We start from the raw sequence: 15126 nt of genomic DNA, 5'->3' as shown, positions 1-15126 counted from the left end.
GTGTTTTTGCACTCATACTTAAAAAAAAATGTAGTTTGAAAACAGTTGGTTGTAGAAAAAATTTACTAAGAAGGAGTTGTAGGAAACTAATAAGGCTTTATAAAAAAATATACACGGATTTTTTTTCCGGTTTTTTACAAAAAAAAAAAATATTAAAAATAAACCTCAAAATTCAAATAACAAAAAAAAAAAACATATTTTTGATTTTAGTTATATTTTTTTATAAAAACTTGAATAGAAAGCAGAAGTTTTGAAAACAACTCTAGGATGGACAAACTTTCAATAAAAAAGTTTTTCTAAGAGCAACTTTTAAGGCATTTTTGAAAATTTCATTATTTACGGCAAAATGTTCAGTTTGATGTTAGTATATGATTAGAAAAACTATTTCAAACGATAGTGCTCATATCAATAAACTTCCTAAGTATAACCGTTTTCGAGATATTTCAAATTTACTTTCATCAAAATCATTTTTTTTATAGAAAATAAGCCATTTTCATATGTTAATCGTGATTCTCGATCAGCATTGATAAGTTTAAACTGCGCCGGTGGTGTAGTGGTAAGCGTGGTTACCTCTCACGCCAGCAGGCCTGGGTTCAATCCCAGTCGGCGCCGCCGGGATGTTCTGAGGCATAACATCTCTGATCACGCCTTCCTTCGGATGGGAAGTAAAGCCGTTGGTCCCCGGTTCATGAGTTGATGGGTCGATAGGTAGGGTCCAGGTGTGGAAAAAAACAAACCAAAGAAAAAAAAATGATAAGTTTAGCAAGATACACATATATTTACCTTCAATTTGTCTTTTGACATTTGAATGATTAGACAACCCGTTTTGAATTTACAGGGGAAATGAAAACACTATTATTTTAAATATAGAAAACAACACAAGTTAAGTTGCACTTATTTTCATTATCAAGCGTAGTTTCATCCTATTTAAGTTGTTTATATTGATGTACCTATCCATCTTATTATTTTAGGTACATTATAATGTCTTCCATGGTATTTTTCATAAAAAAGAGCTTCTCTGTTAGAGTAGCTTCAATACCAAAACAATATTTATACCTGAATATCCAAATGGTACATACGTTTGTTAATAAGCATGACCATCCTTTTGAAAACAGACATCACTAAAAAAATCGTTTTGAGTGAACAAGTATAATTTGAATATCGAATTCAAGAAGGTCGAGTGTTGCAAGCCGTTTCCTAAATAATAAACGGTGTTCGTCAAAGCTTCGTAAATTATCCGAAAATTTGATTGAAAAACATAAGTTCTTAGAGTGGAAATTTAATTTGGATACATCTCTATCGTGTCGCTTGAATTTAAATAGAATCGAACCATGTGCTGAAAATCTGGAACTAGAAGTGCAACCGTCAGTCATGGACATCGCGGAGCCGCAGTCATCTGCATTTCGAAATGGCCTCGAAGAAATACCATCAACTGCGTCAATAACAACAGCATCATCTCAGGATAGTGGAGAACATCAATTTTCCAGGACGCATTATATTGAGCTATTCAACAAGGGCATAGCTGGTATCAACGTATCGCCAATATCGAAAAAAAAATTCCAGAATGTTAACTATCCCCGGAGAAAGTATATGGACATTACCAATGGCATTAAGAAACGCATCTTCGGTTTTCAAGCGGAAGAAGATGACCTGGAGCAACTAAAATTGAAAGCTGCGGAACACAATGAGATGATCGGACAACTGATTCTGACGATTTTGCCGAAATCTTGGTCAACGCAAACGGTAATGGACGAGTTTGAAACAAATAAATACATTGTATTGCAAGCTCGATGCTTGGCAAACGGGAAAGGAGTATTGGCCACCCCCAACAAAAGGTTAGGACACGGTTTGGATCCCGAAATTAAAAACGAGGTACCAGATAAGCAGAGCAACGCCAGGACTAAACTATTACGTTTCAGTGAAGAAGGAAGGTAAGAAGATTCATATTCAAAAGCGACTTTTAGTTTGTACATTGCGAGAAGCTTTTATTAAATTTCAAGAAGTTAATAAAAATAGCATTGGATTTAGTTCATTTGCAGCACTAAAACCAAAGAATTGCAAATTACTTGGTAGTTCAAGTTCTCACAATATTTGTGCTTGTACCATCCATGAAAATATCAATTTAATGCTTCATTGTCTTAGAAAATATTCATTCGAAAAAGATTTCAACCATTATTTTGAAGAAATATTATGCAGCTCATCATCCAGAACTAAACATTGTTATCTCCGCGAATGCGAACGTTGTCCAGGTCTCTCAGATTTTAAAAGAAGTTTTTTAGAAAAATTCGAGGAACAGGTTATGTCTGAAATATGTTTTGAACAATGGGTTTCAACTGATCGATGTAGTTTAGAGAAACTTGTAAAACCAGTAGATGGATTTGTTCCTTATTTTTGCGAAAAGTTGGAAAAACTGGTATCCCATGATTATATTAAAACTCAGCAGTCTAGTTTCTTGAGAAATAGAAAAATTACTCTTAAAAATTGAGAAGTTGTCATAATTTGTGATTTTTTCGAAAATTATTCATTTGTTCTTCAAGATACTGCCCAAAGTAGTTACTGGAATAATCAACAAGCTACTATTCATCCTTTTTGCATTTATTATTCAGAATCAGGTATAATTAAAAATTTAAGTTTGATCGTAATCTCTCAAGTTTTAAAACACGATATAATTGCGGTGCAAGTAATTATTTCAAAATTACTGACCTTTTTGCAAACAAAACTACAAGTAAAAAAAGCGATGTTTATGCCTGATAGAGCTGCATCCCAATATAAAAATTGCAAAAATTTTGCAAGTCTTTGTAAATTTAAAACGAAGTACAATATTGATGTTGAATGGCACTTTTTTGCAACTTCGCATGGCAAGGGGCCATGTGACGCGATTGGTGGCACATTAAAACGAATGGCATGGAACGCAAGTGTGGCTGTAGAACACGAACATCTAATCACAAGTGCATGGGCTAACCAGAAGAGTTTTTTAAGATTATTTAACAAAAGGACTGCAGAATGGAAAAGCATTTTTGAAAAGGCCAAAACGATCCCAGGTACAAGAAAATATCACTGCATTGTTCCGATTTCCGAAAATAAAATATCAGCGAAACTATTTTCGAATGACGAAGAACGCACCATTCATAACATATAAAAACATGCCAATCAAAATTTCATCAAATAAAAATATATCCAACGAAAAGGTTTATGTACAAAAACGATCGAAAGTAATAAATGTAAGATGCAAATAAAAACGCATGGGTATTTCATTTATTTATCTTATTTATCTTATAAGTTTAAAACTAATTTTCTAATAGTCTATTGGTGCAAGGGTAAGTTGAAGGTAAGTACATGCATATCTTGCAAAACTTATCATATTTGATGGACAATCACGTATAACTTACGGAAAGGGCATATTTTCTACAAAAAATTGATTATGATGAAAGTAAATTTGAAAAATCTTGAAAACGGTTACATTTAGGAAGTTTATATATAAATAATGAAATTTTCAAAAATGCCTTAAAAGTTGCTCTTAGAAAAACTTTTTTATTAAAAGTTTGTCCATCCTGGAGTTGTTTTCAAAACTTTTGTTTTCTATTCAAGTTTTTATTAAAAAAAATATAAAAAAAAAAATCAAAAATATGTTTTTTTTTATTTGAATTTTGAGGTTTATTTTAAATTTTTTTTTGTAAAAAAAACAAAAAAAAAAAATTCCGTGTATATTTTTTTTATACAGCCCTATTAGTTTCCTACAACTCCTTCTTAGTATTTTTTTTTTCTACAACCAACTGTTTTCGAACTACATTTTTTTTAAAGTATGTGTGCAAAAACACATAGGCCCTTTTCAAAAATTACCCTTGAGTCAAAATACTGCGGAAAATACTTGGTCTATCATACTGAAAATATGTGCCAAGTATCATCCAGATCGAAGATAGTCAAGTTTGGTGACTGACCGATTTGGCGTGGAATTGGTCACATTTTAGGTCATTCGTGGGTGGGTGGTAGGTGTTTGTTGCGATGGTGAAGATATGGTCAAGAACAAGCAGCCATTTTCTATATTGATTTATTTTTTTTGATCACTTAAATATATGCTGCATAAAGTGGCAATGGTTGAAATACGTTAAATGATGTTCAATAAATTTGGGATGGGATTAAATATTGACATAATTTATAGCTCCCGATTTTGTCAGCTCCTGCTGTACTGATTTTCAGTCAAAAAATTCAGCGGCGATTGTAGCTTTATGAGTAGAATAATAAAAATCACAGATATAAGGTGAAATGGGGCAAAATATACCCTTTACCGGGCTCGGCACTAAATGAAATCAGCACTATTCAATTCCCTAATTTTTTCACGTAGAATATGCTGATTTCCAGTCAAAAAATTCAGCGGCAATTGTTTCTATATGAATATCAACTCAAAAATACACAATAGAAGTTTCTGATAAGGAAAGCTTCTGTTCTCGTTTGAAATCCAGCGCCATCTCAATTATGGGAACTCGGACTCTTTTTCCCACTGTGTGCCCGTTGAATGTAGATGACCAACAAACATGTAAAAGTTAAGTATACCGAATCAATCTGTATGGGTACAGATTGAATGTACCTTAAGGAATCTCAGCTTTATATAGATGGGATGATTGATTTTCAAATGTTTTTTTTTTATTTTTATTAAAAAAATACGTAGTTAAGTGAAAATGGTGTGGTGTGCTAAGGATTAAACCTTCTTAAAATAGTAGGTAGAGTGAAAAGTAGCCTTCTTCACCGCCAGAATGCGCTGCTAATGCAAAAAAGGTTATGGTGTTTTATAACAACCGGTGGAAACTAACGATTTTAAATCGGCTCACTACTAGACTAGCCTATTGATCCCAAGCAAATCGATTAACGTACCCCATTCTAGTTGAAATTCTAGTACTACACTATGTTTGTTTTGATTCGCTATGAAAGTTTGCCAGATAAAATGAGGGGTTCGTGGATTATCCTATGTTTCGAGGGGTGCATCGATTAGCTTGGGACCGAAGATAGTACTAGAGCTGTTCTGAAAGTTACCTCTATGCTTGTAGTCCGTTCATATTAAGAAAGACATGCCAAATTTCAGTACGATACTGTCTTTAGTTTTGTTTTGACTGCTGATTGATGTTCACGTAATAGGCATCATGTTAAGTATGCATAAAAACGATTTTCGTTCTCTCATAAAATATTATTTTTTGAGAGGCAAAACGGCGATGAAAACAAAAGAAAAGTTGGATAAATATTATGAAGCTAATGCTCCGTCAGATTACACCGTCAAATATTTGTTTCGAGAGTTTCGTGGTGGCCGCAACTCCACTACCGATCAAGTCTGCAGCGGCAGGACCTCCGATGCGGTTACAGGGGACAATGTTAAAAAAAATACATGAAATTGTGTTGATTTTGCAAGACAACGCGCCGGTGCACAAGAGCATCGCAACCACGGCTAAAATCAATGATTACGGCTCCAATTACTTCCGCATCCACCGTATTCGCCGATTTGGCTCCCTCAGACTATTATCTCTTTTCAAAACTCAAAAGATGGCTCACCAATCAAATTTCAGCTCACATGAGGAAATATCAACACCGCGGAAGAGTATTTTGCAGACCTTCCGGAAAATTACTTTTCGGACGGGATCATGAAGTTGGAAAATCACTCGAGTAAGACTATATTGAATAAAATTAAAAAAAAATTAAAAAATAAATTTTTCATTCCCAAGGAGGTTACTGTTCACCCCAACTAGTATTCTCATAAGTTCCAGAAAAAATCTGCATGGGTAGACTGATGATGTTATTTATCTCCGTCGAATTCAAGAATTTGCGATGGCGAAATTTCTAGAAAATTTCACTTTTTTAAATTTTAGATGTTTTTTTTTTAATTTCTAAGAATAAATGTTGTTGATAATTAAGTAATGTTTTTTTATTACAATAGTATAGAAATCTTAGGTTTCTGGTGTAAACATTTTTTTCCAGCAAACAGCAATTCAAAACTAATAATTCCACCGGAGATACACCAGCGTCTAACTGAAAATCTCCTTAATAAAGACAACCAACCAACCAACCTAATAATTCCTAGTAGCGGAACAGGGAGTAAAATGAACAACTTATCTTTTAAACGGTAAAGTCATTCAAAATCTATGAATGTGAATGAATTAAAAGGTAAAATGTACATTGGTTGAAGGACCTGTGCGTTGAATTGGATGTTTGAATGCATAAGCACTTAAAATCGTCAAATGTTAATTTTACCCTCTATGTCCATTTTGCCCCCAATTTCAGCGAATGATGATAATAAACATCATTCAGAGCGAAAAGTTTACGAATTCATGTTTAGAAACTGAAAAATTTAGTGAAATCTGCAGGCTGACAAAATCGGGAAATAAAAGGTGACAAAATCGGAGGTTGATAAAATCGGGAAAGCACTGTGTTTTATTTCAAAAATCAACTTTTTAATAATAGCCCTAACAGACGTGAATAAAATATCAACATTTCTCAACAAATGAGTGTCTTTTGTTCAATGCTAACTAGGTGATGGATAATGATCTCCAAATTGTAATGTTATATATATATATATATATATATATATATATATATATATATATATATATATATATATATATGGGTTTTAAGTATTTTGTACCTTTTAATAATTAAAAAAGTAGTCGAATCTTGCGAGATTCTATCATATAATCTATGGACGAATGAAACATCACGTTATCATGAACATACTAGAAGTGAGAACTCATCCGGACTCGTCTGGATTGGCGTTTCCGCGCATTTTGAAAATCGTATGTTTTACATAATATTATAGCAAATTTTCACCCACAGTTTTTACTGTTTTATTTTTAACTTTACTCAAAATCAATAATAACTACTTCTTGTATTGCCTAATATCACTCAAAACTGCTGTACATATTTTTTAATTCGTGCAGTAGCTGGAAGCAACACTGCCGATGGAAGAGCAGCTTGGCGTAGCTACTCTTGACGATTGCTGGAGGGACATCAGATTCATCATAGGAATCACTACCGTATCAGCACTAGGTACGACGGCTCCGAACCAAACTGGCGAAGCAGTTTTTGGTTCAACAATTTGTTAACAAATATTTCGAAGAGAAATAAATGCAAATTTTACTATAACATAATCGTGTTACAAGCAAGTTGTAACTGTTTTCTGTTTCGGAGGCGAACCAGCCTAAGGCTGAAAGCCTCCTAAATAAAGCTAAATTAATTAATTAATGTTTTCTGTTATAAGTTATCGCAAAATTTTTGCTGTGACATGTATTCAAACACACTTTACGTAACAAATAAAAACATGCAGTTTTTTTTAAACAGCTTTGTTTTTTTTTTAATAAATACCACAGAAAGCTTGCAAAAAATGATTATATGGTATCTTTATTTAGGACTTCTAACAAAAATTTCGATCGGTATTCGTTCCTGTTGACTCAGTGTTAAACCAAGAATAACAGAAAACGTAACAATGTTCAATTCATATAATTAAAACTAATAAATTAATAAGAAAAGTTGCCGACTTGGAAGATACGGAAGGTGTTGCACTGGAACCGGACGTTTTTTTTTGTCTGTCCCATTATTGGTAACGTCATCCTCTGAAACTTATTCCACAAGCCATTTTCTGACTTCCAGCGAGTGTTGGCGTATAATTTAATAAAATATTCTCTCTCTTGCTCGGGTTTGTGACAATGAAAGAAATTAAATTTACTCAAACTGTATTTTTTCACTTTACGCTACTTCAAGAGCGCCGTTTTTTTTTTCGCGACGCAGTAAAGGATACCATCAGCGATGAAGCGACATTCTGTGTCCATAACTTAAGGGCGAATTCATGCCATTACTTCGGAAATATTGTGTACGTACGGAAAGCTCACACCCGAGATCCATTGCGACAGAAATGGTTTGAGATGAGAAAAAAGAAACTTTTAAATGGCTGCCTAATTAAATTACAATAAGCTGGGATCCTCACCTGATGTGTTTCTCGCTTGATGGACCCTGCCGTGCTGAGTTGTTTCTTCGAGGTTACAACGGTAGGTCGGTATAAAATTCTCTCAGTTTTTTTCTTTCTTTCTTTCTTGCTGTACTAGATTCATAGCATACTGTGTATTGTAGTACATACCGCCGAATGCATTACTAGTGCAAAACCGGAGGTGGACGCGAAAATGGGCAAAGTTTTCTTCCCAACTACGGCTCTGCACGGACGTAATGCTTAAATTTCCGTTGTGTTCCCGAGACAGTTAAAAAACAGCAATTTATGGTGGCTTGAAAAATTATTTTTTAAATTCGGTTATGAAAATATATTGAACTTAAGTAAGTATCCGTTTTTTGGTAGAATTGGTCAGGCTATTTTCAGAGTGGCGGTGCAATGAAGTTTAAGAATATATTTTTAAGATTATTGTTTGTGTTTGAGTGCTGGTTACTTAGCCTATAGGTTACCTGTCATGTTCAGACTAGGGAGTTGTATCACGCTAAGCTCTCTAGTTAGATCATGGAATAAAGGGTGTCCCACATCAAATTGCATTACGAAAAAAACGCTGTAGAAAATTACTATCCTATCCTTTTCAAACTTTTAGACAATACAATATAACCCATTAGTAAGCTTTTGGCATATTTATTCCATTCAACTTCAATACCATGACCGTACGCTCGCACCTTACGCTTAACTCCACTTATGTATTAGGTTCTGTACAACGTCTGGCTGCAGCTTCTTCTGTACGGAAACACACTTTTTCTTCATGTCTTCCTCAGATTTGACCTCCAGTATTTTTCGATGGGCCTTAGTTCCGGTGCGTTGGGGTGGTTCATGTCCGTGGGTATGAAAGTGATCCCGTTGGCTTCGTACCACTCCAGGACAACATTTCAATAGTGGCACGAAGCTAGATCCGGCCAGAAGAACGTAGGGCCCTCGTGTTACTTCAACAGAAGAAGCAGACGCTTCTGTAGACACTCCTTGAGGTGGATCTCCCCGTTTACAGTCCCGGTACTCACGAACGGCGCACTCCGTTTGCCACATGGGCAGATTGCTTGCCAAATCATGTATTTCTTGGCAAACTTTGAAAAATTCTGCTTCCTTACTTCCTCCGGAACATCAAATTTGTGCTGGGCGGTGATGAACAGCTGCCGGAAGTCCACCTTGACGTAAGTCTCATCATCAATGATGAGACAATGAGGCTTCGTCAGCATCTGGGTGTAGAGTTTCCGGGCCCGTGACTTTCCCACCGTATTTTGCCGTTCGTCACGATTTGGAGCCTTCTGCACTTTGTACGTATGCAGTCCCTCCCGGTCCTTGGCTCTTTGAACGAAAGACTCTCTGAAAGATTAAACTTTCTTGCCACATACCTGACCGAAGCATTGGGATACCACTAAAACGATTTCACGACACGCTTGTGATCCTGATCACTAATAGAACGTCCATTCTTACCGCATTTCTCCTTCCGTTCGATGCTCAGAGTTTCGTAGTAACGTTTAATCACACGACTCACCGTTGACTGCACGATTCCAAGTTGTTTTCCGATGTCCCGATGGGATAGTTGAGAATTTCCCATGTGCTTGCGCAAAATCAATTCGTGACGTTGCTTTTCGGGTGACGCCATTTTTCCAACTTTCGAAAAACTGACACTATTTAAAAATACAGTGTAGACAATACACTCTAGACTACTTCTACCCAAATTTTTAAGAAAAAAAAAATACCCAATGGATAATTTTCAACAGCGTTTTTTTTGGAACTCAAGCTCAATTGAATTTGCACAGCGGAACCAAATTTTCAATGCAAAAGATACGAATGAAAAACATATGCAATGCTACAATAAAGGGTGTCCAGAGTTAAATTGCATCACTTTAAAAAAGCTGTAACATTTTGCCATTTGGGTTCAGCGTGTATTGTTTACACTGTGTGTGTTTCATAGTGAAATTTCTAGTAGTTTTTAGAATGAAATCGAAGGAACAGCACGTGCGCGAGATAATTTTGCACACTCACCTCAACAACCCACATCTTTCACATCGAGCCATCGGAAATATGTTGGGATTCCAACAATGTACTGTTCCTCGTGTCAAAAAACGTTTCGGAGAACGTTTAACTGTCGATCGGAATCAAGTGAAAGCAAGAAAAAAAATTGTTCTGTACTCCGTTGAAGATCACAAGCGAGTGGTTCCCGCCTTCAAACGTAAATCCAATTATTACGTTTGGGATGTCGTGAAAAAACCGCACCTGACAAAACGTTTCGTGTAGAAAGCCAACCCTAATAAAAATTGTATGGCTATTTTGCTTAACGACGTGTTCGGAGTATCATCCAAACCATTTATGGAAAAGTACGACTATTGGGATTAAGGTTCGTTTATGGTATTTGTTTAGTAGGGAAGGAACGGGCTGGACAACGTTTATTCAATGTTCAGAAAGTATCAAACCCCAATGCACGACATAATAGACAGCTAGAACGCGGGCACGTAAGCTGTTCATACAAATGTTGACAAAACCACACTGCTGTATCATGGACAGTGAATCCAAACACATAAAGCAACCAGATACAGACAAAACCCTTACTACGACTACCACGACAAACTCTCACTGCAACACAGCTCGATCGGAGTGGTAGAAGGATAATGATATATTGCTTGCCTGCTTTGTTGCAATATACACGGATGAGGACATAGCATGATCTGAATCGAAAAAAGATATAACAAAAAAATTCCCATTAACACACGTGTATCATCTTCGGCTTTGCTTCGTGAAGCAGTTTGCCAACAATTTGCTCGTTTCCTTCTACCGCCCTGAGTGAGCTGTGTCGCACGGGCTGCTTGTCATGAAAAATAATGAAGAAGATTATATCATTATTACTTTCCACTTCTGACATAGCGATATCATTCGGTTCGTTGATCGCTTGTCATTTTGTCATTTGGAGATATCTTTGATTCCTTGATCATGGACGATGAAACATACGTAAAAGCGGACTTTAAACAAATTTCGAGAAACCCTTATGTGACTGCGAAAGACAAGTTCGATGTTTCAGAGTCCCTCAGGAAACAGCAAGTGTCGTAGTTCTCCAATGATTTGGCATGCGATTTGTTCGTGCGGAAAACTGAACAAGGCTTCCGTAACAACTACAACCGTAAATGGCCAAGTCTACATGAATGAGTGCCTTAAGAAACAGCTGTTTCCGTTTCTCAAATCACACAACGTTCCTACAATGTTTTGGCTCGATCTAGTTTCTCCAAACACATCGGAGTTGTGGCCGATCAAAAGATGCTGAGCATCCTTAAGTTGTCACTATTGAGCAGTACATGTTTAAATCATGGTTGAAAGCAGAAAAGAAAAATGTCGATTTAACCGTTGTGCAAAACCTTATGGGTGGAATTAAGAAGAAAGTTCGGGCATATGGATTTGGTGAAGAAGTAGAGTAAAATAAAGATACTTATACCAAGCTTATGTATATAATAACATTCCCTGAAAATTTCATGACAATCGGTTGAGAGACTTATTTTTTGTGAAGGTAGTACTTCTAAGTGATGCAATTTAACTGTGGATACCCTTTATCTCGACCATATACGGCACATATATGACAAAACAGTTTTCGTCAGTCACTCGATCTAAAAATTATCTTCAATGGATATCATGTCAATTGTCAGTGACAAAGTTATCAAGGACAAAGATGTGCAGTTTTTATTATAAGCTAAATTTGTAACTAAATTAAATGAATTAAAGAATTAAGCAAAATCCATGAAGCTGTTGAAGTGAACAAGCATCTACGCCCTTAACTGTCTGGATAACAAAAATGATTAAAAGAATGCAATAAATTACACACTTTGTAACTCCGCGTCATCAACGGCACCGGTGGTGTAGTGGTAAGCGTGATAACCTCTCACCCCAGCAGGCCTGGGTTCAATCCCAGTCGGCGCCGCCGGGATGTTCTGAGGCATAACATCTCTGATCACGCCTTCCTTCGGATGGGAAGTAAAGCCGTTGGTCCCCGGTTCATGAGTTGATGGGTCGATAGGTAGGGTCCAGGTGTGGGAGCTGCCTTCCTGGCACGTCGGTAACATTGGTGCTCAGCACGGAAAACAAGATCGACGGAATAAACAAACCAAAGGAAAAAAAAAAAAACTCCGCGACATTGACGAAAAATGAATGAGATTTTGAGGAAGGTTTGTGAGGGCCATTTCTTCCAGTACTAATATCAAACATAATTTTGTAAATATCGCGTGAAATTTTTCAATGACAGTTACGGTTGGTAAACGGCTGAACAATTGCCTACCTGTAGGTATAAAATAGACCCCAATGTGGTCCTTGGTCCTAACCCTACCTCTCCGCGGTGCCGGTTGAGGTACGAGTTACCCTAGGAAAGATCGGGAAACCTTCTCCGGTAGGCCCTTGGTCGTTTGCTGACAGGGAATGGGGGGGATAAGACTCCTCTCTCCGGACGGTGCAGTCTTTCCGAGCGTCTGTTATCCATGTTAGGCCAGCTCAAAACAGCGTCTGTCTGGGAGGCTGATCATCGTCCTCGTGCCAGCGTAGGACTCTTAACCCTCCGTTACTCGCGCCAACTTTTGTAACACGAGTACTCGCGCGTTGTACTTTGTACAACAGTGTGAGTTATGCATTGCCATTTTGCAGCCGAGCTACCAATCGATTTGAAATCAACGGGTATACCTTAAAAAACTTATTTTTAACCAAACAAGCTAAACTTTCATCACAGTTAACCCCCAAAAAATGGGGATAATAGAGAAAATGTGAATGGAAACCGTGTAAACGGTGTCCGTACTACGTTGGATTTGACTTAATTGGTTACAACATGGAAAATCTCGAGATCCTGACCAGATAGAAAGTTACTGTCTTCGGCAAAGTTGTTCTAGAGACTATAACCTTTTCGCTGGTGGAGAGTAGTTCAGAATTTTCTCACTACGTAGCGCTATAATACATAAGAATGTTACTGTCTTGGGCAAAGTTGTTCAGGGAGCCAAGGACTTTTGGATGGTCGACAGATTTGTTTTTCACATCATTGCGCTTAAATACACGTGCAATTCTCGCATTAGATATATCTCGAGACCTGCTAAACTGTCATCGGCAAATTTGTTCAGGAGATCAAAACTTTTTCGTTGGTCAACAGTACAGAATTTTCTCACTACGCGGCACTAGGATATACGTGAAGTCTTCGCATATATAATATCTCGAGATCCTGAACAGCTAGAAATTTACTGTATTTGGCAAAGGTGTGAGTCTTCCACTTGTATATCTCTGATAAATTAGTGGTAACACGTATCTCAGATGGAAAACATTATCTTAAAAGATCGATATCGCTGAAACTTCCACCAAATGAATGTTTAGAGTCTCCCTTTCATTTTAGGCTAATTTCGAAATGTCTTATCGAGGGGTCTAGAATAAAAAAAAATCCGTGTATTTACGTGTGCACGGACATCGAGACTAACTCAGAGAGTGAGGCACTTTTGTTCAGCTGAATGGAGAAATTTATAAAACCGTACACTCCCGATCATAAGTTTAAGGACACCTTCTAAAAACACCCAAAGTTAAACTATTTTTCAAAATTTACTCTGAATAATCATGATTGATTTTCTCAGAATTGACTTGAAAAAATTTTGAAATTAATATTTGCATGTTCACCATCCGGAAGAACTTTGTCGCATGTACAACTTTGACGATGACAGTTACTTCCTGACTTTAAGCTATAGCATATACAAATATTTTACATGCACACTAGCACCGCATACCGAAAATATTCTGAACTATTTACTATTCACCAGCAAAAATGCTTTGATCTCAACTTTGCCGAAGACAGTAATTTTCTAGCTTATTCGGGATCTCGAGCTGTAGCATATATGAGGATTGCACGTGTATACTAGTGCAGCGCAGTGAGAAAATTCTGAACTACTGTTCACCAGCCAAAATACCTTGACCTTCTGAACCACTTTGCCGAAGACAGTAACTTTCTATTTGGTCAGGATCTCGAGATATAGCATATGCGAGAAGTGTACATGTATACTAACGCCACGTGGTGAGAAAATTCTTAAATAATGCTTACCAGCCAAAAAATCTTGAACCCCTTAACAACTTTGCCGAAGACAGTAACTTTCTACACAGCTAAAAAAAAGTAGTGTAAATTTCCGTTACTATGATGCACATAAATGGAGCGTCATAAATCATACAAATTTACATTATAAATCGTGTAAATTTATGAGACATGTCATGCAATATTCCATATATTGTATGCAACTTTCCACTTTTGTTTGCAACATTTCTTGCAAGCTGCTAGTTTACGTGAAAAGGAAGTTTGCATGCATGAATGTTTGCATGCATGGATGTTTACATCACCAGTAAAATTCAGATTTTTTTAGTGTGTAGCTGATCAAGATCTCGAGCTATTGAATATGCGAGAAAGCCTTGACCTCCTGAACAACTATGCCGAAGACAGTACCTTTCTATCTGGTTGGGAACTCGAGATATTTTATATGAGTATTTCACATGTATACTAGCTTCGCGTAGTGAGCAAATTCTGAACTATTGAGCACCAAGCAATAGGCTTTGACCTCCTGAAAAACTTTGTGAAAGACAGTAACTTTCTATCTGGTCAGGATCTCGAGATATATCACATACGAGAATTTCACATGTATTCTAGCGCTACGTAGTGAGAAAATTCTGAACTACTCTCCACCAGCGAAAAGGTTATAGTCTCTAGAATAACTTTGCCGAGGACAGTAACTTTCTATCTGGTCAGGATCTCGAGATTTTCCATGTTGTAACCAATTAAGTCAAATCCCACGTAGTACGGACACCGTTTACGCGGTTTCCATTCACATTTTCTCTATTATCCGCATTTTTTGGGGGTTAACTGTGATAAAAGTTTAGCTTGTTTAGTTTAAAACAAGTTTTTTTTAGGAATACTCATTGGTTTCAGATCGATTGGTAACTTAGCAACAAAATGGCAATGGAAAACTCATGTGTGTTGTACAAAGTACAACAGCGCGAGTAACGGAGGGTTAACGGAATTGGGCATGTCCAAAAAAACACAATGGTTGCAAATAATACAGAAGGAATTATGGATCGAATGTTTAAGACCTAGGCAACGAAAAAGGTACTACTATTGGAAACGCTTCCCGCATTATCCACAGACTGCAAGGCTCGTGACG

This window comes from Ochlerotatus camptorhynchus, unplaced genomic scaffold, assembly GCF_037179485.1.
Source record: "Ochlerotatus camptorhynchus isolate MF236.1 unplaced genomic scaffold, CSIRO-AGI_Acam_v1.1 ptg000458l, whole genome shotgun sequence".
Lineage (NCBI taxonomy): Eukaryota > Metazoa > Arthropoda > Insecta > Diptera > Culicidae > Ochlerotatus > Ochlerotatus camptorhynchus.
Note: the sequence above shows the minus strand (reverse complement) of the source record.